Raw genomic sequence first — 27684 nt, 5'->3', positions numbered from 1 at the left:
CTCTATTCAAGAAGCGAGGGAGGCAGGAAACAGGAAACTACAGGCCAGTTATCTTGCCATTTGTCGTGGGGAAGTTGTTAGAATCAATCATTAAGGAGGTCATAGCTGGGCACTTAGAAGAGCTCAAGGCATTCGGGAAGAGTCAGCATGGTTTTGCGAAAGGAAAATCATGTTTAACCAATTTATTGGAGATTTTTTTGAAGGAGTAACATGCGTGGTGGATAAAGGGGAGCCTGAAGACATACTGTACTTGGATTTCCTGAAGGCATTTAATAAGGTGCCACATCAAAGGTTATTATCGAAAATAAAAGCGCGTGATGTAGGGGGTAACATATTAGCATGGAGAGAAGATTGGCTGGCTGGTAGAAAACAGAGTATGCATAAATGGGTCTTTTTCTGATTGGCAGGATGTAACAATTAGTTCCATAGGGATCTGTGCTGAGGCCTCAACTTTTTACAATTTACATCAGTGACTTAGATGAGGGGAGTGAAGGCATGGTAGCTAAATTTGCAGATGACACAAAGATAGGTAGGAAAGTGTGTTGCAAAGAGGACATAGAGGTTGCAGACAGATATAGATAGGGGAGGGGAAGGGGGAGCAAAAATCTGGCAAATGGAGTTATAATGTGGGGAAAACGTGAAGTTGTTCACTTTGGCAAGAAGAACAAAAATGCAGAGTATTACTTAAATGGAGAATGGCTGCATAATTTTGAGGTGCAGAGGGATTTGGGTGTTCTAGTACATGAGTCACAATAAGTAAATATACAGATACAGCAGATGTTAAGCTTCAGTTATACAGGGCATTGGTGAGGTCATACATCAAATACTATTTGCAGTTTTAGTCTCATTATTTAAGGAAGGATGTAAATACATTGGAGGTAATTCAGAGGTGGTTTACTAGATTGATTCCTCAAGACAACTCGTTCATTCCAGGTAAGGTTAAACAGACTGGGCTTGTTTCCACTGGAATTTAGAAAAGCAACGGGTGATTTAATTGAAGTGTATAAAACCTTGAATGGCCTTGACCAGGTGGACATAGAAAGGATGTTTCTTCTTGTGAGTGAGTCCAGAACTAGGGGGATAAAAGCAAAATACTGCGAATGCTGGAAATTTGAAACAAAAACAAAAATAGCTGGAAAAACTCAGCAGGTCTGACAGCATCTGCGGAGAGGAATACAGTTAACGTTTCGAGTCCGCATGACTCTTCAACAAAACTAAGGAAAAATAAAAAAGAGGTGAATTATAAGCTGGTTGAGGGGGGAGGGGGGGTGGCACAGGTAGAGCTGGATAGAGGGCCAGTGATAGGTGGAGGCAAAGAAGAGACTGCCAAAGATGTAATAGACAAAAGGACAAAGGGGTGTTGACAGTGGTGATATTATCTAAGGAATGTGCTAATGGTGACATTAAGGGTAGAAGGCAGGATGAGCAAGTGACAGATAGCCCTAGTGGGGGTGGGGTGGGAGAAGGGATCAAAATAGGCTAAAAAGGTGGAGATAAAACAATGGATGGATATAAATTTAAAAATAATGGAAATATGTGGGAAAAGAAAAATATATTTTTTAAAAATGATAAATTATTGGAAAAAAGGTGGGGATAAAGGAGAGAGTTCATGATCTGAAGTTGTTGAACTCAATGTTAAGTCCGGAAGGCTGTAAAATGCCTAGTCGAAAGTTGAGGTGCTGTTCCTCCAGTTTGCATTGAGCTTCACTGAAATATTGCAGCAGGCCAAGGATGGACATAAGAGCAGGGTGGTGTGTTGAATTGACAAGCGACAGGGAGGTCTGGGTCATGCATGTGGACAGACCGAAGGTGTTCCACAAAGTGGTCACACAGTCTGCATCCAATGTAGAGACCACCGCATTGGGAGCAGCGAATGCAGTAGACTAAATTGAGGGAAGTGCAAGCGATGTGCTGCTTCACTTGAAAGGAGTGTTTGGGCCCTTGGACGATGAGGAGAGGGGAAGTAAAGGGGCAGGTGTTACACCTTCTGCAGTTGCATGGGAAGGTGCCATGGGAGGGGGTTGAAGTGTTGGGGATGATGGAGGAGTGGACCAGGGTGTCCCGTAGAGAGCAATTCCTGCGGAATGCCACCAGGGAGGGTGAAGGGAAGATGTGTTTGGTGGTGGCATCATGCTGGAGTTCGGGGAAATGGTGGAGGATGATCCTTTGAATGCGGAGGCTGGTGGGGTGATAAGTGAGGACAAGGGGGATGCTATCATGGCTCTGGGAGGGAGGGGAAGGTGTGGGGGCAGATGCGCGGGAGATGGGCCGCTTTTAACACTACTTCAAACTTGCCTCATTGACCAAGCTTTATGGCATTCCATCTATTATCTCTTTATGCTGCTCATTGTGAAATTTTGTTTGATAATGCTTAAAAAGTACTTTAGGATGTTTTATGTTAAAAGTCCTATTATAAGCAGAAGTAGTTGTTGGTGTATCCTTCAACTGTGTTCAATACATGTCCCTGTTCTTTCTTCAAATCTTCACTGCCATTATTTCATGAGTTTCTCAAGAATGCATGTGCAGAAGCTGCATTTTCAAAATCAAAACTACCATCAAAATTATGGGACTCCTCTATTGCCAATAAACACAGGCATCAGAAATTATATACACACACGTCACTTTCTCTTGCTTGTATTCTATTGTTTCGGCTATGTAATTCAATATTCTATTGCCTTTATGGACACAAAACGTTGACCATCGAATCTATTAAGAGTTTGAGGTCTCTTTTGGTTTCATCTATCTGAGCAATGTATTTCTAGAACTAGTCGTGCTGTTCTTTGCTAAAGCACTCCATAAATAATCCCACCAGTCTGCTATTTAATAGCAGAATAACGTTTTAAATTATATAATGTTCCTGTGCTGCCAAAAGAGTACATACTAACCATTAGCAGCTCGAGTTTCACAAGTAAATGTCAAAGAAATCTAGATAAATAATATATTGAACACAGTACATAATACCAAGACATCACTGTTACAAATGCAAATTTCAAAAGTGCTAGAGCTTTGAAAATGCAACCTGAAAATAATAGGAATATTCTAATCTGGAAAGTTCACTGACCAAACAATTAAACTGAATGACTTAGTAAGCAAATACAGCTTCAAGGGAATGCAAACTTATACCTTAACCAAGCATACACAACTTCAATTATTAAACTCTACATCATCCAATTTATTCCACCCACAATGAAGTGACTCAGTTCTTTACATTTTTTTTTAAAAGCTGTGTAACTTTTCAGCAAGCTGATGGGTACATGGGATACAAGGGGTTAAAAATGGATATGGACCATTTGTGGGAATGGGGATTGTGGTGTGCGCTTACTCTGCAGCTGATCAAGGTGATGTAGACAGCACGTAAATTTCATGCTGCCTGTTCAAGTCCATGATTGTACACAGCCCAGCACTAATTGCACTACTGACTGGTTCCATGCTCAGGAGGGCACCCAAGTTCATGCAAATTAGCATGAGTTAAAGCCAGCCTACATGAATGGGAGGTGCACTCTCGCTGCTGCAGGGACTAGAACTGTTTGTGGGAAAGAATTTCTCAGAAGGAGGAGGAACAATAGAGCAGCAGGCCAGGGAGGGAGTTCCTAGATTCTCTGACACAGCACATGAGACCTTAATGATAGAGATGAAAAGGAGGAGAAAGCTCATTTTCTGCAGAGGGCCAGGAAAACAGCCAAACATGCACTTTGAAGAGAATGAGAGCTGAGCTTAAAAGTGGATAAATCCCCAGGCCCAGATGTGTCCTAGGCTGCTATGTGAGGCAAGGAAGAAGTTGCGGGGGCTCCGAACTAATTTTCAAATCCTCTCTGGCCACAGGAGAGGTGCCAGAGGACTGGAGGACACTGAATGCAGTACCATTATTCAAAAAGGGATAAACCAGATGATTTCAGGCCAGTGAGTCTAACATCAGTGGTAGGGAAACTATTGGAAAAAATTCTGAGGGTCAGGATTAACCTACAGCTGCAGAGGCAGGGATTAATCAGTGATAGTCAGCATGGCTTTGTCAGGGGGAGATCACGTCTAACAACTTTGATTGAATTTTGAGGAGGTGACTAGTTGTGTAGATGAGGGTGGTGCAGTTGATGTAGCCTCCATGGTCTTCTGTAAGGCTTTTGACAAGGTCCGTATGGGAGAATGGTCAAGGTGGTAAGAGCCCATGGGATCAATTTGGATCCAAAATTGGCCGAGTGGCAGGAGGCAGAGGGTGATGGTCGAAGGTTGTTTTTGCGATTGGAAGCCTGTAATGAATGGTGTACCGCAGGGATCAGTGCTGGGACCCTTCTTGTTTGTAGTGTACATTAATCATTTAGATTTGACTATAGGAGATATAATCAGTAAGTTTGCAGATGACATGAAAATTGGTGGCATCGTAAATAGTGAGGAGGAAAGCCTCAGATTACAGGATGATATGGATGGGCTGGCAAGACGGGCAGAGCAGTGGCAAATGGAATGTAATCCTGAGAAGTGTGAAGTGAGGCATTTTGGGAGGACTAACACGGCAAGGGAATACACAATGAATGATAGGACCCCAAGAAGTACAGAAGATCACAGGGACCTTGGTGTACATGTCCATAGATCCCTGAAGGCAGCAGCACAGGTAGATAAGGCGGTTAAGAAAGCATATGGGATACTTGCCTTTATTAGCCAAGGCATAGAATAAAAGAGCAGAGAGGTTATGTTGGAACTGTATAAAATGCTAGTTACACCACAGCTGGAGTACTGTGTGCAGTTCTGGTCGCCACACTATAGGAAAGATGTGATTGCACTGGAGATGGTGCAGAGGAGATTCACCAAGATGTTGCCTGGGCTACAGCGTTTCAGCTATGAAGAGAGACTGGATAGGCTCAGGTTGTTTTCCTTAGAGCAGGGAAGGCTGAGGGGGGACCTGATAGAGGTATACAAAATTGAGGGGCATAGATAGGAAGAAACTTTTCCCCTTAGCGGAGGTGTCAATAACCAGGGGGCATAGATTTAAGGTAAGGGCAGGAGGTTTAGCAGAGATTTGGGGAAAAATTTTTTCACACAGAGAGTGGTTAGAATCTGGAACACACTGTCTGAAGGGTTGGTAGAAGCAGGAACCCTCACAACATTTAAGAAGTATTTAGATGAGCACTTGAAATGCCATAGCATACAGGACTATGGGCCAAGTGCTGGAAAATGGGATTAGAATAGACAGGTGCTTGATGGCCGGCACGGACACGATGGGCAAAAAGGCCTGTGTCTGTGCTGGATAACTATGAATCTGATAGCCACGGAGATCAATGCGAGAATTCTGACTCCAAGGACTTGGCTGCACTGCTGGAAAATTGCTCAATACCCTAGCAAGTGGTCAAAGCCAGTGAATACATCTTCAAATGTCATCTACTACCCTCCATACCACCCTCAATCTGCTCAATGCACCACATTCCCATGACCCAATAATGTCCATCAGTCAGGACTCATGCTTAACCTTCATATGCTCCAGCCTACCCTCACGCAAATACCATTGCTTCAAACCTTACACCCATATTTTACAGCTTCCACATACTACAAGCAATTCAGCTATGACAGGCACACCAGTCAAATACATAAAATCATATTCACTTTTACTCTTAGATGGCACACAACAAGAGTGAACAGCAAAACCTGTCAGGGGGCAAGCACACCTGCATGCCCTTAGCTCTATCGAGGAGATAGTTCTGGGAAAAACTGGATTATCCATAACTGAGGTCATGGGCAGAGGCATTGTTGAAGCCATAGAGGATGAAAGTATGTTCCTGCCTTACACACCTTCTCAAATTGCACTTTACACTCACCCCACAACCTGGTATGCAGTACAGGCTGCAGATGATGTGATCATACACCTCTTGCTTTTCCTCTCTCCTCCGCTCCCCTCACCCCAACCCTCCACTTCTGCGTTTTTGATTTCAGATACACACCTGCCACCTATCTAGCCACTGCAGTCTGATTTAAGGGCGAGAACAAGAATAGACAATTGGTGAAGAAGCACAGTCACTTGCAGCCACTATCTCTGCAGTCACTTCTTTTAAGACCCTAGGATGCAGCCATCAGGTCCAGGGGATTTGTCAGCCTTTAGTCGCAATAGTTTTCCTAATACTAATTCTTTAGCGATAAAAAGTTCCTCCCCCCTTTTGCCCCTTGATTTTCTACTATTCTTGGGGCGCTTTTAGTACCTTTTGCTGTGAAGACGTAAAATAAGAGACAGAGGTAAGATACAAAATACTTGTTCAAAGTCTGTCATTTCCTTGCTGCCCATTATTAATTCCCCAATCTCTTGCTCTAAGGGACCAATGTTTATTCCAGCTACTCTCTTCCTTTTTGTATACTTGTAGAAACCTTTATTGTCTTAATATTTCTTCTTAGTTTTCTCACCTTCTAATTTCTCCCTCTACTTTTTTTTAAAGTCACCCTTTGATTATTGCCACCTATGTCCAAGTGGTGCAGTCTCAAGCCAGGCCCTCGGCCCAGAGCTATTAGAAGCCATCCTGCAAAGACATCGCAATGTCCACCATTGAAGATCAGCAGCAATGCTGCATAGGTGCACTATACCAGGCAAATGCACCCGCAAAGCACATAGTAAAGAAAACACGAGGGTGAAAGGTTGAGAACTTAGGTATTATTTGAAATGTTACATTAGGTAAAGTTAGTATGAAATAATTCTTTTAAAGACTTTAGTTATTATGCTGTGAAGGTCCAGAAATGAGGGGTGAACAGGAATTTGTGCAACAAAGCTGATCTTGGTATTTTTCAAGGGAAACTCAAGCCTCATGAGACACACAAGGACAAGCATCCAGAGTGTTGATGTTTCAGATGCCACCTTCCTTTGTTGTTGTTATTAATGTGAAACTGTTATTTGAGGATGCTGATGGCATGCTCCACAATGTTCCTGGTCAGAAAACAGCTCTCATTCCAGGAGTGCTGCCTACGTGTGGTCAGATGGGAGTCATGAGCAACGTGCAGTGCCAGTCACCTTGTCACCAAGCAGCCACCCTCTTGCTTAGCTTGGCAACACAAAGATGGCTTGAATAGAAGACTGGAGCGGGATAAAAGCTTCATGACTGCTGCCAGGATAACAAGCATTCACCAACATGGCCTGTGTGATCACACTCTAACTGCAAGTTCAGACGACAGTGGAGCTCTTTGCAATTCGAATAAATCTCTCCTTTGAGATGTGGCACCCAGAGAGCCACGTGCATGTAGTTGATGGCTCGCTGAACTGCTGGGAATGAAATCTCCTCTGTGTATAGGGCTTTGAGAAATATCACCAATGTCATTGCTCCAGCTTGGAACAATCTGAGGCATTGAAATTAAGACGTTGAGAGCCACTGATAGCACCTTCCTTGCTTTGCTCTGTAACCCCAGTTGGAGGAGGCAGCACATTTCAGTGACCACCTCCTTGGTAAGACACAGCCACCACAGACTCAGCTCCAGGCTACATAGGACAGGATCTCTGAAGACTCTAGGTGGTATGGCCTTCTGTTGACAGCCCTGCTCCATTTCCATGTCATGCTACAGCCCAAGAGCAACCTCAACCACAGCCTTCATGACTGAGCAAGTTTTCTGCTCAGAGGCATTTCAAATCCACTCCATCCTTGTAAAGGACCAGCACCATTCCTCGACTCAAAGAACTTGCATGAGCTCCTCCAACAAGTACCTACACTAACTCTTCAACTGCAAAGTCAAAAGCACCTCACTCAAAAGTTCCATGGTGATCTCTAGTGAGGGAAGGTCCATTGTTCAGCTGTGCTTGCTTAAGACAGGCTGGGAGTAGGACCTGCAAAACCCAAAATGGCAGGCCAGGCCTCAAATCAGCATTTGATGCTGACTGATGTCACAGTCTGCTCACTCTGCATGCTCCCAGCGCATGCATAGGAGGCCCATTGTATTGCCCTTCCTAACATGACTGTGCCAGAAGTTGACTGGATGGACATGCAGCATTTCTTTTAAAAGCTGTAATGCCGAAACCAGCAGTTCTACAGAGCTGAATTTTGCAGCCCAGACATGCAATTATGCCATGAGAAAGAGTGGTTTCATAAGGTTTCCTGAGGAGTTCTGAATAAAGGCTTCTAGCATGAAACCAATTTAACTGTCAACCAATCATTATATTTATCATATTTTCCAAGCCTGGAGACATTTTTTAATCAGCTTTATGATCAGATTCTAAAAGTTATATTGTTGAATGATTATAGTTGGTCAAAAGTTACACCTCTGTTTAATTTTCTTCCATTGTGACTGGATAGTAGCATGTTACTAAGACTTCTGATACTCTGGGTGCAGAAACAAGCTCAGCAGTACAGGAGCTTCACACGAGAGACTATATTTAATTGTCATCACTTAGAATATTGGTACAATAGTGCAGTTATGCTACCGGACCAGTAGCCTACAGGACTGGACTGATAGTCAAGCAAATTCAAAGTCAAATCCTATCATGGCTGCTTGAGAATTCAAGTTGAAAAAAAATCTAGAAATATGGGCATCAGTTAAAGATATGTGATAACTGTTGGGAATGTTACAAAAAACAGAAATGGTTCACTGACATGGTCCTGGTCTGTCTCATATCAATGTGGTCTCTTAACTGCTCTCTAAAGCCTAGCAAGCTACTCAGTTATATCAAACTGCTACAGTGAATAACAAAACAGCAGTCAAGAACCACTACCACTACCACCACCACCACCACCACCACCTTCTCAGGGCAACTATGGATGGGCAATAAATGCTGACCTTGCCCACAGACCAAGATTTCTTTTAATAATATATAAAATGCCAAATAGAAAGCACAATTAGAATGTGCATTTTGGGTATAGAAAAAATAAGCAAGAGAATTAAAATGTTATGATCCCTACAGAGACTGACAGCTTGTTAAAAGATATGTAAACACCCAGTGACCAACTCAAAGGAATCACACGGCGTGATTTCAAATTTTAAGACTTTTACAGTAACAAACTAAATGCAACATCGACTAAACTTACTTAGTAGGCAACTAATGCTGCCTACAGAAAAGAAAGCTCTTATTAATTCATAATCCAACCAACAACCCCATAGCACATATATACTTCACCACACCCTCTCCACAGAATTGCAGTCTTTACAGGACCCAGTTCAAGTTTACTCTCAGATTCCATTGGGTTCACTTCTTCCCATTTCACCAAATCATAACAGTGACCACCAAGGCTGTTTCTCTCAGTCAAGAAACCCCGAACCAACCTCCAGCAGCACAGCTCACCCAGATGATTCCTTCCCCTGACCACGCCAGGACAAATATCTTGCAGAGTTTTTAAAAATCCTGCTAATTTCCTCTACTTGACTAGGGGACCAATTGCCATCAGCATTCCTCCTGGCAGCTAACACAGAGCAACCTTTTCCCTGCTGCTTGCAATGGCTGCTGTTATCCCTCTGCCTCTCTTTCCCAGACATTCCCCCTCTCTCTGTTCCTGTTCGAAGTCTCAAGACAGAAAGTCTGCAATAACAAAAACATCTGCTTCTGCCTTTATTTCCAGTTGATAAACCTGGAACATACATTCAACAGTACTTGACCTGGGCCCCATGGTAACCAAGTCACACAGGCTTGTTGTTGGGCAGAACTCATAGCAGATTACATGACTCTCCTCCATTTTACCTTAAATTAAAGAGATGGTTTAAAACATAACCATTTTATAAAACCTCGCATTCGTAACAGTGTACATAAAAAATACCCATTAAAGCATTTGAAACTAGGAATGGGCAGCATTGACAAAGCCACACTTATTGCCCATTTCTAGTTTCCTCGTGAAGCTGGTGAGCCTTGAACCCCTGGAGTTCAGGGGGACAGACAGGGAATTCCAAAATTTGACTCAACACTACATCCATCGTGTATAACTTAGAAGGAAATTTGGTGTGGTTGTTCCTGCAAAATTCGGACGAAGGGTCATTGACCTGAAACATTAATTCTGTTTCTCTATCCACAGATGCTGCCAGACTTGCTGAGTATTTCCAGCATTTTGTGATTTATTTCCCACAACACTGCTGCCCTTGCTCTTAGTGATAAGAAGTTATGTGCCTGGGAGGTGCTGACAGTTACCTTGGTGAATTACTGAAATGTAAACAGTATATACTGCAGCCAGGGCCTAAAGACTGAATATTGAGACTTTTTAAAACATTTATTCTTTCATGGGATGTGAGTGTCGCAGGCAAGGCCAGCATTTCTTGCCCATCTCCAATTACTCTTGAACGGAGCAGCTTGCTAGTCTACTTCAGAGGGCACATTGCTGCGGATCTGGAGTAGGTAGACCAGGTAAGGATGGCAAATTTCCTTTTCTGAAGCACATTAGTGAACTAGAAGGGCTTTTTTAAAGCAATTGACATGGTCATTATTACTAAGACTAGCTTTTAATTCCAGAGTTTATTAATTGAATTTAAATTCCACCAGGTGCCACGGTGAGATTTGAACCTGTGCCTCCAGAGCATTAGCCTGGGCCTCTAGATTACTAGCCAACCGACATCACCACTACACCACCATCTTCACACCACCTAGTTGCATTGGGTACCAATTCAGTAGATTGCTTGGCCCTCAATCAAGTCAAGCATGTTTCTCCCCACACAGAAGTTATTGGAAATCTGAAACTCTCCCCACAATGTTTGTGGATGCTGGGTCAATTAAAATTTTCAAGACAGTCATTGATAGATCCTTATTAGGTGAGGATATCAAGGGTCACTGATCAAACAGGCAAACAGTTGAGTTAGGTACAGATCAACCATGAACTGATTGAATGGTAGAACAGGCTGTGTATAGTTTACTTCTATTCCTGTGCTCCACCATACTCCAAGGTTCAGAGTAGCTTTTAAAGTTCAGGAGAAAGCAGTATCCAGCCTCCGTCCTCCTCTTGCAGTTAACTGGCTGGCCCAGTTAAGTTTCTGACCATTGTTGACCCATTAGGATATTGATTGTCAGGTACTTAGCAATAGTTGCGCCAGTGAACATCAAGGGAAAATTAGGTTTTTTCTCATCTGAAATTATGAATGCCAGGCATTTACATGGATCAATCATTGCCCATCATTTTATCAGCCTGCACCTTGATATTGTCCAGATTCTGCAGCAGGCTGGCATGGACTGCTTCATTATTGGAGAAGTTGAAAATGAAGGTGCGCACTGAAATAAGTTAGCGAACTACCTCACTACTGACTTCTCAGTGAAAGGAAGGTCACTTGTGAAGTCCCGACAATGGCTGGATTGAGGAACTCCAAGAGTGATCGCTGAGCATTACAATGATTAGTCTTTGCCAATGATAAAAACCTTCCTGTGCGTTAGATATGACACAGCCGCTAGTAGATTTTTCAGCCGACTCCATTGATTGAATGCCATCTTAGGCGTTAAGCGCAATCCTTATGGTCACATCTGGATCAAGGCACTATAATAATGGTTTGGGCCACTATCAACTGGGCGTGGACCTTCTCCACACCTTATGACAAATTTCCTTTCCCTTCCTCTATATTTACCTGCCTGCCAGCAGGCTTGACACTAGAACTGTGGGTGCTTCTCCAGAAAAATAACCTGTGCTTCTCTGCTGCCCCAAGGGGTGACAGCTTGCCATATGGATTGCACTTAACACCTAAAAGTGCCATTCAACCAATGAATACCAGCAAAGCTCAATCAATGCAGTCGGATGAAAAATCTACTAGTGGCTGTGTCATATCTAACGCACAGGAAGGTTTTTATCATTGGCAAAGTCTAATTATTGTAACGCTCCCCCAATCAGCTGCCCAAATGTCAAAATCTAACCCTGATGGTGTCATTTAAAAAAATGTCATTGGACAGCAATTAGTTTTTTTTTTAAAAAGTGCCATTTTTGAGGCAGGCAATTAACTTGCCGAGAAGAACAACATAGGACATGGAAACAGGAGTAGGTCATTTAGCCCCTCAAGCCCATTGTCATTCAATAAGATCAGGGTTGATCTGTGACCCAATTCCTTTGCTCTATATTCCTTAATACCTTTGATAGATTTTTATTAACCAATCTCATTTTAAAATTAACAATTGATCTGCATACCACCTTTCACATGAAGTAATGTTTTCTTTCCTCACTGCTGAAAGGCCTGACTCTGTAGGGTATTCATCCTAGCCCTAGACTCTCAAAGCAGTGAAAATAGCTTCTTTCTATCTATCCTATTTGCTTTGATCAAATCACTCAACTTTTTAAATGCCAAGGAATAGAACCCTAGTTTATGTAATCTCTTCTTATTACTTACTCCTTTAGAGTCCAGATATCATCCTGGTAAATCAACGCTACACTCCCTCCAAAGCCAACATATCCTTCCTAAGGTGTGGTGCCTAGAACTGCTGGCGGTGCTCCAGGTGTGGCATAAACAGGGTCTTGCATAGCTAAAACATGACTTCGCCCCCTTATATTCTAGTCAATTTGGTTCATTGATCCTTACCGTGTGCTCCTTTCCAGTAAATTCACTGGCCATTCACCAACTAACCTGCTGGATTAACAATTATGTTGTTATGGATGACATCACAAAGTAAGTTCAGAAGTGACAATTGCCTCCCATCCAAAGCCACGCCCATTCTATGCTAACCAAAGATGCAAGCTTTTCAGAAGCCATTATCCAGCCAGCTTGTTCAGTAAAGTACTCAAAGGATTTCATTCATGTTCAAAGAAATAGAAAGATTTCAATGCATCATGATTTTTTAAAATCTATTAAACTATTTAACATAAAAATATAGGAATTAATTCAAGTTACATTTTTCCACCATTGCCATCCTCTCATAGATCAGAAGTGCATAGTGAAAACCTCCACAGATATCATTTTATTGAACAGCCGCATCATAAAGAAAATCAGTGAATCTTTTGTGTGTAAAATTAAAGAACAAATGCTTCAAAGTAACACAGAAGATCAATATAAAGTCTCAATTCCTTTTATTTAAAAGCACATTGGAATCCAAGGATAATATATTAATGTTGCAACAGAAAAAATGGCTAAATAAGGATTTACACTCTCAAATCCTCAAACAATGAATTCCCAATTACTGATGCATACTTCCTAGTAGCTGCTTTAAGAGCCTGGGAGAAGGAAATGTGTTTGCGCCGAGTCAGGGAATGATTTATAGCACACAGGAGATGAGGGGGAAAATATACTGAATTCTGTTTTATACACTAGAGATAAGAAAATTGAACCAAAGGGAACAGGCAGCCATATCATTACTTATTATGTGAAATAAAATGAAGTCTTGATAGCAATTTGCAAAACACTCAATTTGTGTGTGTGTCTGGAAGGCAAACAGTTTATACATTCATAGTGAGATGCATGGTTATTCAAAGCTCTCAGATCACTATTTAGAATGTAACATATCTCACCGAATTTCATCTCCACCTTATCTTCAACTTATTTACTGTGTTCTTGTCTTTCTCTCAACAAAAAAAAGTCACAGTTATGAAACATAAAATGGTTTTCAAGTACTGACTATCACATCCATCACACCATTTGTTGGTTCTTTTTACTGGGCAAGAGCAGTATTTCACAAATTTATTTGAGTCAGAGCATCTGGAGAAGAAAAGAGAACTAACATTTTTGCACTGTGTACATGAAAGTCTAAGGTTATAGCCGAGAGCAGTCCATTTACTTCTATTCGAGTTAATATCTGTTCTTAGCAATAAGCCAAGAGGTAAAGCACTTGTCAGTGATATAACTCTGGAAAAATGCAGCAACAGCTAATATTTTACTCCCCAGTAGATCTTTGTGACAATAACTTTAACAATGTCACAGGAGCTTCCTTATGACCTTCACAAAGCAGCTCAACTACAAAATCAGTGACGTGATAAAAAGAATATATATATATTTGAGCACTGCAGTGACAATGTATATTCAAGCATTAGAATAGAGGGCTAGCAGCCAGAGTTCTTGCGATGCATCTCACTCTAAAGGAGGGGTAAGGGTGTGTGTGTTTGTCGGAAAGGGTGGTGCAGGGAGTGCACCTTGGGAATTGATAATGGAAAACGGGGAGATGACAGGTGAATTAGACAGGTATTTTGCTTCGGTCTTCAGTATAGAGGACACAAGCAACATCCCGGAAATAGCTGTAAATCAGGAAATGGAAGGGAGGGAGGAATTTGAGAAAATTACAATCGCCAGGGAAGTGGTATTGAGCAAATTGCTGGAGCTGTGAGCTGACCAATCCCCGGGTCTGGATAGACTTCACCCTAAGGTCCACAAAGAAGTGGCTAGTGAGATAGTTGATGCACTGGTTTTAATTTTCCAAAATTCCCTCAATTCAGGGAATGCTCCATTAGATTGGAAAATAGCAAATAAAACTCCTTTATTCAAAAAGTGAGGGCGACAGAAAGCAGAAAAGCAGGCCAGTTAGCCTAACATCTGTCATATGTTAGAAGCTATTGTTAAAGATGTTATAGCAGGGCACTTAGAAAAATTCAAGGCAATCAGGCAGAGTCAACATGGTTTTGTAAAAGGGAAATCACGTTTAACCAATTTATTGGAGTTCTTTGAAGGGGTCACGTGTGCTGTGGATAAAGGGGAACCGGTGGATGTACTGTGCTTAGATTTCCAGAAGGCATTTGATAAAGTGCTGCATCTAAGTTTACTATGGAAATTAAAAGCCCATGGTGTCGGGGGTAACATATTGGCATGGATAGAAGATTGGCTCGCTAACAGGAAGCAGAGAGTTGGCATAAATGGGTCTTTTTCTTGTTGGCAGGATGTGACGAGTGGTGTGCCTCAGGGATCAGTGCTGGGGCCTCAGCTTTTTACAATTTATATAAATGACTTGGATGAAGGAACAGAAGGAATCGTTGCTAAATTTGCTGACAACACAATGATAGGTAGGAAAGTAAATTGTAAAAAGGACATAAGGAGGCTACAAAGTGACACAGAAAGGTTAAGTGAGTGGGCAAAGATCTGGCAAATGGAGTATAACGTAGGAAAATGTGAAACCATTCATTTTGGCAGGAAGAATAAAAAAGCTTATTATCTAAGTGGTGAGAGATCGAGGAGCTCTGAGATTCAGAGGGATCTGGTGTCCGAGTGCATGAATCACAATAGGTTAGTATGCAGGTACAGTAGGTAATTAGGAAAGCTAATAGAACATTATCATTTTTTGAGGGGAACTGATTACAAAAGTAGGGAGATTATGCAGAGAGTTGACGCTTTGAGTCGTCTTGACCCTTCAACAAGGGTCATGAGGACTCGAAACATCAACTCTTTTCTTCTCCGCCGATGCTGCCAGACCTGCTGAGTTTTTCCAGGTAATTCTGTTTTTGTTTTGGATTTCCAGCATCCGCAGTTTTTTGTTTTTATATTAGGGAGGTTATGCTTCAGTTGTACAGGGCATTGGTGAGACCACATCTGGAATATTGTCTCCTTATTTAAAGATGTAAATGCATTAGAGGCAGTTCAGAGAAGGTTTACTAGACTAATACCAGGAATGGACAGGTAATCTTGAGGAAAGGCTGGACAGGCTAGGCTTGTATCCACTGGAATTTAGAAGAGTCAGAGGCGACTTAATTGAAACTTTTAAGATCCTGAGGAGTCTTGACAGGATGGATATGGAGAGGGTGTTTCCTCTTGTGGGAGAATCTAGAACTAGGGGTCACTGTTTAAAAATAAGGGGTTGCTCATTTAAGACAGATGTGAAGAATTTTTTTGTCTCAGTGGTTTGAGCATCTTTGGAACTCTCTCCCTGAAAAAGTGGTGGAAGCAGAGTCTTCAAATATTTTTAAGGCAGAGCTAAATAGATTTTTGATTAACAAGTGGGTGAAAGGTTATGGGGGGGGCGGTAGGCAGAAATGTAAGGCTGAGGTTACATTCAGATCAGCCATGATTTTATTGAATGGCAGAGCAGGCTCGAGGGGCCAAGTGGCCAGCTCCTGCTCCTAATTCATATGTTCGTATGTTCGAAAGTCCCGATGAATATGCTGTTGTACTCATTAGTCAACTAACAATTGCCCTGGCAATGGACAAGATTTTGTAAAATTTCCACAATCCAAAAATGAAAATTTATGCTAGAAATAATTAAATCGATGATAACTTGAGTGATACACCTGTCTTGTAATCTTAGAATGCAGGTTCAGCTGCACTGATCCTAAATAAAATGAATCTGTTCCCAATGAACACCCCGATGCCATAAGTTGTCACTAAATTGACAAGCTCACTCCGTCATAACTTGATTGGTGTGATAAATGAAACTGGCACAGTAGAAAGTAACATTCAGACATTAGACAGAATAAGGAACTTTCCTAGATCTACCTTGCAGTATATGTGACCCGACATTGGATGTCAAATGTCTATTGCCATTTTTCTATACCAAAGATGCTTTAAATCGGCATAAAATTTGCTTCTGGAATGGTAAAAAAATGTACATAGTTGCCAATTACACAGCTCTATTGCAGCTTCTCTTACTACGAGCAAATAATTACCTCTACTGACTTGACAAAAGATCAATGGTTCTTACCTTTGGATAGGAAGTTGGAGGGGCGGAGTGGAAGGAAGAAAATAAATCTAATTTTGAATTATTTTATTCTGACAATTGTTCTAACAAAAGAATGTTGTTCTACATTAGAACAATTATCCCCATTCACAGAACAATGTGTTATAGAATGGATTATGCAGCAAAGGTTTTTCAAAAATACCAATAACAAGGAATCAGGGCTTAGGGGTTGCTACAAGCTTCTTGCTCAAAAATAGTCATCCATCTCAAACGCAATACAGAGTGAAGCTAATGATCAATATGAAGAATGGTTACCTTCTTAACTCTAGCATCAACAGTAAAAATATAGCAAACTACCCAATTATAATCTTTCTCTCCAATCTTATTAAATGCTTGCTCATCATTTCAGTGCTGATGAAGGGCAATAACCGAAACTTTAATCTGTAATTAACAGATGTTGATGGACCTACTGTGACTTTCCAGAATTTTCTGTTTCTTGTTCAATTATTCTCTACAGGGCAGGATTGCAATGGACTTGAAGACACTTACCTGTTAATCAAATAGCAATTTGACTGAAAACTGTAAATAATCTAATCATCTATAAATAGGTATGTTTTTCAATGAAACCAGTGTCTGTGAACAGGGAGCCCAATATTTACAGGACATGGAAATCAAAAGTCCAAGCATCAAGCCAACATTCCTTCCTACCATTTTCAATTAAAATTGAAGCACAAGCTGGTTGAGTTATTAAATTTAAATATATAAATAGAAAGTGTGTATTATGGGATTTCTCAATTAGTTATGGAGCTACTGCATATTCCAAATGGAATGATTTATACAACATGAGCTTTGATATTCCATGTGAAACATCGATGTTAAGACACAAAAAGCTCCAACACTAAATAGTGTTGCACACAAGTAGCTGGAATGATTTAACATTCCCCACAGTCAACTGTAGTTAAATCTCTTCAACAGCCATTCTTAGGTGGTACCTCTACCATAGGGGACCATTCAAAATCAGTTTTGAGATCTACAGCAGATATTGAGCAACGCAACTCCTACATGTAAATGCAGATATTTCCTCACCTCTTAGATGCTGAATCAGGTTGGGAGTTTGGTTCCAGAAGTGCTGACAGCACCTTTGGCATATTGCCCAAATAACCATTCTTCGTGTGTGAATCTTCACAATGCGTGTTGGCAAGTCAGTGAACTAAAGGATGTCGTGAATGAGCTTGATCATATCTTTGCATGACATCCACATTGTGACTCCTGCTGAAATGTGCAGGTAATTCTCCCTTTCCTTTAATTGTGATTTCAAGAGCTTGGGGCACAGATATTTACCAGAATGATAGCATGGATGAGGGACTTCAGTTATGTGGAGAAACTGGAGAAGCAAGAGAAGAGCAGAGAAACCAAGATGATATTTAACAAATGTATTCAAAATTATTATGGGTTTGATAGAGTAAATAATGAGAAACTGTTTCTATTGGCAGATGGTTTGGTAACCAAAAGACACAAACTTAAGATAATTGACAAAAGAACCAGAGAGGAAATTTTTTTTTTTTAAACGCAGCATGTAACAGTCTGCAATGAATTTTATAAAGGGGTGGTAGAAGAAAATTCAACAACAACTTTCTAGAAAGTACTGGATACACATTTGCAAATGAGACATGGAGAAAGAGCAGAGGAGTGGGACTTAATGAATAGCTCTTTACAGAGCAGGTGGGCTAAATGGTCTCCATCTGTGCTGTATGAAACTAGCCTAGGGTTACTGGGACCACAACTGAGGGCAATAAACTCAGCAAAGATTAAAACTTTCTATGGCAGTATTAATCACAAAGATTAAAATGAGATCCGATTGCACAGTTCTCTTTTTTTTCTGAAACTGAAAGCTAAAGGCCAAAATCCACAACTGAGAAAGAGTAAAACAGCAGTTGAGATGAATAAATTATACCAAGATTTATTTTTAAAAACCTGAAGATGCTAAGAGGTAGCAACGTAAAGGAAGAGCTCCTTTGTTCTGAGGTCCTGGATAAAAATGAGTACAAGTAAGAGTGCATGGAGTCTAGACATAAACAGCAAGGGCACAGAAAAGCAAAATAACATGTTGGCTATTATATTTGAAGCTTGAAAGGAATGTAAAATTTAAGTCCAGAGCAGCCCTTGATCACAATTGGTTTTAAGGAAAGAAAATGCATTTTTAATCCTGAAATTCAGTACACATTTTTTTTCTGTCTCAAATATCAATTTCTGGTGTTCCCTTTGGATCCAATCCCCGAGGCAGTCAATCTCAACACATCAAAATAGCTCCAAGGCATGAAAGTAATACCAAAATGGTGGATGCAAGATTAAGCGAAAAAATGTTCCTGCTCAAAAATGAAACATTTCTCATTTCAATCAGCTGGCAAACAGTCCCATTTAAAATACAACATTAGTAAAACTTAAGAGTAAAATTTCTGCTACTTTGCACCAATGTGCCCCACTTTCAATCTCAGGGCAACACAAACTCCAGCAGCATGACATCTTCCATTTTCTACACTATCTATCCTTGTGCCTTAGGAGTGATATTGTCCAATTATGGATGAATTAGGGGCAGTGTAATGATGCAAGCATTTGTGGACTAAATACCAGGTTAAGAAAGCCAAAGTTAATTTCATGTAGAATCCTTACAAGCGGTAGAGAGAAGATTTTCAACTAGTCAGTCTGGGGTGCAGTTGATTAACATACAACATATACAAATATACTTCTATTTCTATTAGTATATTTCTATTAGTATAGAATATTGAAGGATGAGCTGATCAACCTGTCTAAACTATTTTTAAAAATGATAATGTAGATGTGAAGCAATGATTTCCTCTGGTGGGGTAAAATCAGGAACAAGAGAAGGTATTCTTAAAATACATGGCCAAGCAGGAGCAAAATCACAAACTACTTTTCCAAAGGATAATACAATTCTGGAACTCTCTCCATAAAAGGCTGTAAATGCTAAGAAATTGGCACTTCCCAGGCTGAGAATGATACATTTTTGTTATGGTATGGAGCAAAGGTGGGTGGGCATATAGAGTTAGAGAGCAACCATGATCTAATTGGGTGGCAGAGTAGGTTCAATAGATTGAACATTCCTGTCCCTATGAATTCAGGCACTGGAGGTGAGAAAGTACGCCAATGCAACTCTTACAATTTTTAATATTAAACTGATGTACTTTATATTGAAAATATTCACCCTTCTTTAAAAATACAAAAGCAGAACGAACAGTGAATCTATGCTAACTTCAATTCCAGAATGGGAGTTATAACAAACTCCTCAAACTAGACAGACAGTAAATAAAGGCGCACACTTACTGTTTTGGGTTACATACTGATACAAGAGACACAAAATGGATCCACAGTATGAAATGGAGTCCACCATTTCACCAGTGCTCCTCGTCTTTTCATAACCAAGGACTTAGTGAGATGGTGACTGCAGTCACTCCTGTGTATCTATATGTTAGAATCCATGGCCAGAGGTCTATGTTCTGCATTGGTTCTCTATTTTAATTCATTTTAAAAGGGGGCAGTCAAAAATATTCTTTACAATTGCACCATATTATAAGTGAGTGGGAAACCGTATTTGCTGCAGTAAACTGAATGAACAGCTGTTTTCTTCTAGATGGTTCCAATTCAAATCTAAATTTATGTTTGAACACAGATGTTGACACCCAATGTGAATTATGATCACATAACTCTTGGGCAACAGAGAGTCCATGACTTGAGACCCTATCGACACAGTGAAATATTTCTTGTATTTCTTTATCATCATTTAGTCTTTCTGATGAAATTGCAGACTAGTGTTCTCAGTAATTTTACCAAAAAAAAAATTTCTATTCTACAGAGGCAGATCAGTATTTGGCACTCTCCAGGGGTTCAAAAAACTGGTCAGACATGGTGAATTGCCCTGGCTCTCACAGTATCTTTGAGAACTAGTCTCTGGCCGCATTGATTGTTGAGAAATAACAACGCAAATGTGGCTATAAATAATAACTGCTCTTTTGCAAATATGGAACTACAATGGCCACCTACACTCATCCTCCATGATCCTATCCGAGTGCTGCTGTAGGATGTCTCCAGAGCAGAGAGCTCTGGGCGATACTTTCACATGTACAAGGGATTTAACAATGTGGGGTTTTATTTCATAAAACACATCTATCTTCAAGTCTGTCATCTATAGTTTATGTTAAATCACCTCAGCTTTAACTCCAACTCAAGGCCTCGGGTTCTAAATACAGGATGTATTATCCCCTATGTAATCATTTAATCATTTTAGAAATGTATACTCATTTCAAACAAAAGCAGAAAATGAACCCCATGGGCGTTTACTTGAAAATACACTAATCCCGTGTCATAATGAAAACTATGCAACCTCTTATTTTATCTGCATTGACCATTATTACCACCGTCACTTTTCACATTGCAAAACTTGGGAAGGAAAAAAATGGCACCTGATTTCTGCAGTAATACATCTCCCCGATTCAGTAACGTTACATATACACACATTTTTTTTAAAAAAAAACAAACTCAATAGAAAGGTTGAGTTAAGTTACAAAGAATCGTTTGAAGATTTGCAAAGAGGAACAGGGGGTAAAGAAAGATCCATCGGATTCTCAATAAAATGAGTGTTCTCGTTTGATACAATTTATCCAATCCCCGCCCCTAGTGAGAAGCAGTAGGAGCAGGCAGTACATTTTAAACAGGGGCCCCACCAAGGATGAGCGGAAGATCATTTTAAAAAAAAGGTTCAATAATCCCAAGGCAAAAATGGAAGGTTAAGAGGGTAGAGTGGGCGCCTTTTTCCTTCTCTCCATTTCTCTCCTCAGCCTGTAAACCGGCCCTCTCATTCACACTTAAACATAAAAACAAGAATATATTATATTAAATTGATTTTATGCCCGCCCCCTTTTTTCTCTCGCCCCCCCTTTTTTTTCTTTCAATTTGGTCAAATCGACATTAAACCCAAAGTCCCTCAGAAGCACAAAACAGCGCCACCAACAACAGTCAGTCAATGCAAACAATCCGAGCGTCGGTAAATCTACCACCGTGTGCAAAAAAATATAAAAGCCCCAATGCATCGGAAAATACGCCCAACTTTTAAATCTTTTAAATATCCAGTTAAACAGGCGGAAATCTCCAAAACACTAAAAATATAAAAGGGGGTGGGTGAGGGGAAGCGACAGCTTTCCAGACCTGGGCACCAATGGCGCGGAACACGGAACATGAATTTGCAAAAGAGAGAGAGAGAGAGAGAGAAGCAGCGACCATTAGTCCAACCATAACTTAATATAAAGCGAGCTAAAGATGTCACCCAGCACCTCTCTCAAAGCCAAGGGTAGCCAACAATGTCTCAGTACTTCAAACCTCACCCCCACCATCTTCATTATTAAAGAGTTACATTTATCATCTTAGAATTCAATATGGAAAATTAATCAGTCACATATTTTCTATTCTTTTGCTTAAAAAGTACCATTTAACGTGGGAATTTTGCTTCACAGACATAATCTCATTTTGTCTGCTACCCCTATTTGGAGAGGGGGGGGCGAGAAAGGAGAGGAAAAAAAAGTCCCGACTCGATCCAATAAAGTTATTTTGGAAACTATCAATAATATTTCTCTTGTATTGCTGGACGGTGTGAAAAGGTTTTCCTTAAAACTAAAAATAATGTTGGATATTCCCTCCCCTCCCCATTCTCTTAAAAACTGCTGGCAATTATCAGTATCTTTAGCCACGATTGACGCGACAGCATGGGCGGAATCGAGCCCAATGCAAAAGGGAATAGACTCGTCATCTTTCCCCATGCTGCTAATTTACAGCAAATATATAAATATATATACCTAACGTAAGTTGCACTAAACACGATTTTAATTAGCTTGAAATCTGTGAATTTAACGAGGATGAGAATTTTATATATTTAAAAAAAAACTCACCAATCTGTATCAAGGGAGGATGTTGACAAGCCCTGTCCGAAACGATTATCAGAAGATCTGATGTTACTTGTGTTTTAGAAACAACAGACGCGGTGCAGGCAGCCTATTTTATAATATCAAACAGCCCAGCCGATCGCTGTTTGCAAACGTTTCGTTGCCCTTCCCACCTGACAGCACAGCTTTCTGATCAGAGGAGGAGGTAGAGGTTGGGTTGAGAGGGGGTGGGGGGTGTGGAATCAGCCGTGTGTTATCACCAAGATTTAAACACAACCACAGAAGACTTGGGGTTAACAACTTTGCAATGGCTAATAGGCGCATTGTGATTGGATGGCGAGTGTCACCAATCACCTGTAGAGAGCTCATGGCTGGTGAGCTCACTCTCAATGGCAGAAGTTGGGGTTTTGGAACAAAAATCCCTGAATAATCCAGTTTTCCTTGAGATTGTTATCCTTTCGATCGCACTGTATCTTTTTTTAAAAATCCTCGTAGAATCGTATTGCTTTTGTCTTAATCATTTCTTTAGCCACACCCTCCCTAGATCAGTCGATTTTTATGATGCAATAATATTCACAGAATTTTTTAAAGTATTTTTTTAAGGGAAATCATATAACATCTCTTTTGTTGTGCTCTACATGAGGCATGTGTCCCCCTTCTAATCTTGTTTTTTAATGAATCTTTTAAACAAAAAAGGCTGAGGCAGGGTGAACAGTTTACGTTACAAAGAGGGTGGCGACTGTGTGGAATGAACTGCTAGTATGGCAATGTAGAGTGTGGATTTTTTAAGGGAGCATTAGGTAGATATTTGATATGGGGCGACTGAGAAGTATCATTTTTGACTGCAGTTTTCCCCCCAGTTATGTACTTTGCCACATTCTAAAATGCAAATAAAATTTATATTTCAAAATAAGTAATTTGGTTACAAGGTGGATCAGGTGATCAGATCAGACAGAGAGCTTGAGAACCAGGTTTAAGTAGATGATCCTCTAAGTTCTTAGATACATTGTGTATTGTCAGATTGTGGACCCAGATGGTTAAATAAAATAAAATATAAATGCTGTATCGGTCTGAATATAGGCTCCTCCTCTGTATAGGCCACACCCCAATTCAGGCCTTCCCTTCCCAAAGGGAAATATAGAAATGCCTGTAAAATATGCAAAAACAAATTTAAAGGCTTAAATGTTAAATACTGGAAGCCATACAATGAACAGATTGCTTATCAACAACCTTCAGTAAGAAACAAAATTCAATGCCGCTTATCCCTCCACAAAACAATTTTTAAAGAAGGGTCATATGGACTCGAAACGTTAACTTTGTTTTTCTCTCTTCACAGATGCTGTCAGACCTGCTGAGTTTTCCCAGCATTTTCTGTTTTTGTTTCTAAGCTATTGGGGTATGTTCTCATCACCTAGCAGTATTTTGAGTTTGGGGGTGGGGGCTGTCCCCAGGCCATTGGATTACTGCTGGGTCGCTAGATCCTATGTTTCCAGCAATATTGGAAAGTGAGTTCCTTGGAAAGCTGGGGCAGTTCCTGAGATCTGGGATCACTGGAGGAGGGATCCTGCAATTTGGAAGCATTATGAAGGATGGTATCAAGTTCAGGATACATTGATAATGATCCTTAATCAAGGAGCATGAGAATGGGATCTAGAGGTCCATGAACCTGAAAGTCGCAGGATGTGGAAATGGGGAGGAGTCTAGGGGTGGGGGTATTGAAGTTCAACAGGACAGAGAAGAGGCTTCAGAGCACTGGAGTGGACAGACATTAATAGCCTTGTGGAGGAAGGGCCTAGAAAAATTACCTTCAGCTCCTTTAAATGATAGCAGGCCCCAAGCCTCCTCCCCTGGCCTATTTACAGTGCCTTCTATGCTCTAAATTATTCCGGACTCTTGCCGCAACCTTCCAACACTTTGCCCATTGTCAACCAGGTTATGTTTTTATGTTCCTTGGATTATAATATTTCAGGGAAAATTTTCTGTTTCTTCACAGGATCACAGAATTGTTACGGTGTAAAAGGAGGAAATTCAGCCCATCGTGTCTGCTCTCTGAGCATTTTAACTTAGTGCCAATCTTCTGTATTTTCCCCGTAACTCTGCACATTGTTCTAATTTAGATAATCATCCAATGCCCTCTTGAATGCCTCAATTGAACCTGCCTCCACCACACTTGCAGGCAGTGCATTCAAACCCTAACTACTCGCTGTGTGAAAAAGTTTTTTCTTACCTCACATTTGCTTCTATTGCAAAATGCTTTAAAACTGCGCCCTCTGGTTCTTGATCCATTTACAACTGGGAACAGTTTCTCCCTATCTAATCTATCCAGGCCCTTCATTATTTTGAAAACTTCTTTCAAATCTCCTAAAAGCCTTCTCCTCTCCAAGGAAAACAGTTCCAACTTCTCCAATCTTTCCTCATAACTGAAGTGTCTTATCACTGGAACCATTCTCATAAACCTCTTCTGCACTCTCTCCAAAGTGTTCACATCCTTCCTATAGTGTGAGGCCCAGAAGTGTACACAATACTGCAGTTGAGGTCTAACCAGTGCCTTATATAAGTTCATTATATGCTCCCTGCTCTCGTACTCTATGGCCCTATTAATGAAGCCTAGAATACTGTATGCTTTTGAAACAGCCACCTTTAATGGCTTATGTACATTTACACCCAGGTCTCTCTGCTCCTGCACAACCTTTAGAATAGTACCCTTTATTTTCTACTGTCTCTCCATATTCTTTGTACCAAAGTGTATCACTTCACACTTGTTCGCATTGAACTTCCTCTGCCACCTATCTGCCCACCCCACCAATGGTCAATGTCCTTGTGAAGTTCTACACTGTCCTCTTCACAGTTTACAATTCTCCCAAGTTTTATGTTGTATGCAAATGTTGATATTGTCCCCTGCACACCAAGATCTAGATGATTTATATATGTCAGGAAAAGCAAGGGTCCCAATACTGACCCCTGGGGAACTCCACTACAAACCTTCTTCCAGCCCAAAAAATATCCATTAACCATTGCTCTCTGTTTCCTATCCCTCAGCCAATTTTGTATCCGCGTTGCTACTGTCCCTTTTATTCCATGACCTATAACTTTCCTCACAAGTCTGTTGAGTAGCACTGTATCGAACACCTTTTGGAAGTCCATATACACCACATCAGTGGCTTTGCCCTCATCAACCATCTCTGTTACCTTTTCAAAAAAACTCCAGAAAATTAGTTAGATATGATTTTCCTTTAGCAAATCCATGCTGACTCTTCTGCATCAATCCAAATTTTTCCATGTGATTATTAATTCTATTCCGAATAATTGTTTCTAGGAGTTTCCCCACCACTAAAGTTAATCTGACTGGTCTGTAATTGCAGGGCAGATCTTTACAACCTTTTTAAACAAAGATGTAATTTTTGCAATTCTCCAGTCCTCCAGCCCTTCCCCCACATTCAGGGAACATTGAAAGATTATTGCCAATGCCTCTGCAATTTCTACTGTCACCTCCTTCAATATTCTTGGATGCATCTCATCCAGTCCTAGTGCCTTATCAATTTTAATTACAGACAGCTTATCCAATATCTCGTTCTCATCAATTTTAAACCCTTCTAGTGACTGAGTTTCCTCCTCTGTCACCATGGCCTGGGCAGCATCTACCTCATAAGTAAAGACAGATGCAAAGTATTAATTTAACACCTCGGCCATGCCTTTTGCCTTTATGTGTAAATCCCCTTTTTGGTCCCTACTTGACTGTAATGACCAGAAAACTCTGGACACACAGTGCACAGTTCCTCATGTGCATGTGCCAGGAATGTAGAAGAGTAAAATTTACCCTTTGGTGCACTGTTAATGAGTTTACCATCTTATAAAGTATTCAACCAAGAGAAATTTCATGAAAAAAAATTTGCTGCCTCCACCACACTCTCATGCAGTGCATTCCATATCCTGACCACTAGTTGCATGAATAAGCTTTTCCTCATATCACCATTGCTTCTTTTGGAAATTACCTTAAATCTGTGCCCTCTGGTTCTTGATCTTTCCAGCAATGGAAACAGTTTGGTGGGAAGCATAAGTACAACCTCATGTAGAATACTGAGATGTACATAGGTCTGTAAATAAACAAGAATGATTTTTATGAATATCAGTCTTTGGCAGCATTCTTATGGTAACAGGTAAACCCTAAAGAAACCCCATCTAGAACCCAAATGCAAGACAAAACATCGTGGCAGCAGACAGTGCATGAATCACAGAATATTAACAGCACATTCGGCCCATCATGTCTGCACCGGCTCTCCAAAGGAGCATTATGACCTAGTGCCATTGCCCTGTATCCCTGCACATTGTTTCGATTTAAATAATCATCTGATGCCACCTTGAATGCTTCAATTGAACCTGCCTCCACCACACTTCCAGACCCGACCACTCGTTGTGTGAAAAAGCTTTTTCTCATGTCACATTTGCTTCTTTTGAAAATCACTTTAAATTGTGACTCTCGTTCTTGATCCTTTTACGAGCGGGAACAACTTTTCCCTATCTACTCTGTCCAGCCCCCTCTAGATTTTAAAAACTTGATCAAATCTCCTCTTAGCTGCCTTCTCTCCAAGGAGAACAATCCCAACCTCTCCACTCTATCCTCATAGCTGAAGTTTCTCATCCCTGGAACCATTCTTGTAAACCTCTTCTGCAGTCTCTCCAATGCATTCACATCCTTCCTATAGTGTGGCGTGCAGAACTGTGCACAATAGTCCAGCTGAGGTCTAAAGAATGCCTTATGTAATTCAGTATAAACTCACTGCTCCTGAACTCTATGCCCCTATTAATAAAGCCCAGGGGAATATATGCTTTATTGACTACACTCTCCGCCTGTCCTGCTACCTTTTATGATCTATGCACATATATACCCAGGTCTTTCTGCTCCTGCACCCCCTTCAAAATTTCACCCCTTTTTTATATTGTCTGTCCATGTTCTTCCTACCAAAATGCATCACCTCACACTTCTCCGCATTGAACTTCATCTGCCACCTATCTGCCCACTCCACCAACTTGTCTATGTCCTCTTGAAGTTCCACACCATCCTCCTTGCAGTTCACAACTCTCCCACGCCTTGTATCATCCGCAAACATTGAAATTTTTCCCTGCACACCAAGAACTAGATTATTAATATATATCAGGCGAACTCACTACAAACCTTCCTCCAGCCCCCAAAAATATCCATTGACCATTAGTCTCTGCTTACTATTTTTCAGCCAATTTTGGATCCACCTTGCTACTGACCCTTTTATTCCTTGAGCAATAACTTTTCTCACAATTCTGTTATGCAGCACT

At 40.7% G+C, this 27684-nt stretch overlaps 1 protein-coding gene across 1 annotated transcript in view; it reads right to left on the bottom strand.

Moving 5' to 3' along the window:
• LOC121275970 (enhancer of polycomb homolog 1-like) overlaps positions 1 to 22568 on the bottom strand; it is a 228400-nt gene extending 205832 nt beyond the window's left edge. Inside the window, exon 1 of the mRNA XM_041183909.1 lies at positions 22381 to 22568. The gene's annotated coding sequence lies outside the window, so the exon portion shown is untranslated. The remainder of the gene's footprint in view (positions 1 to 22380) is intronic.
• Positions 22569 to 27684: the final 5116 nt, after the last annotated feature.

Source organism: Carcharodon carcharias, chromosome 3 (genome assembly GCF_017639515.1).
Source record: "Carcharodon carcharias isolate sCarCar2 chromosome 3, sCarCar2.pri, whole genome shotgun sequence".
NCBI lineage: Eukaryota > Metazoa > Chordata > Chondrichthyes > Lamniformes > Lamnidae > Carcharodon > Carcharodon carcharias.
Note: the sequence above shows the minus strand (reverse complement) of the source record. Positions and strands in the feature narration are given on the sequence as shown.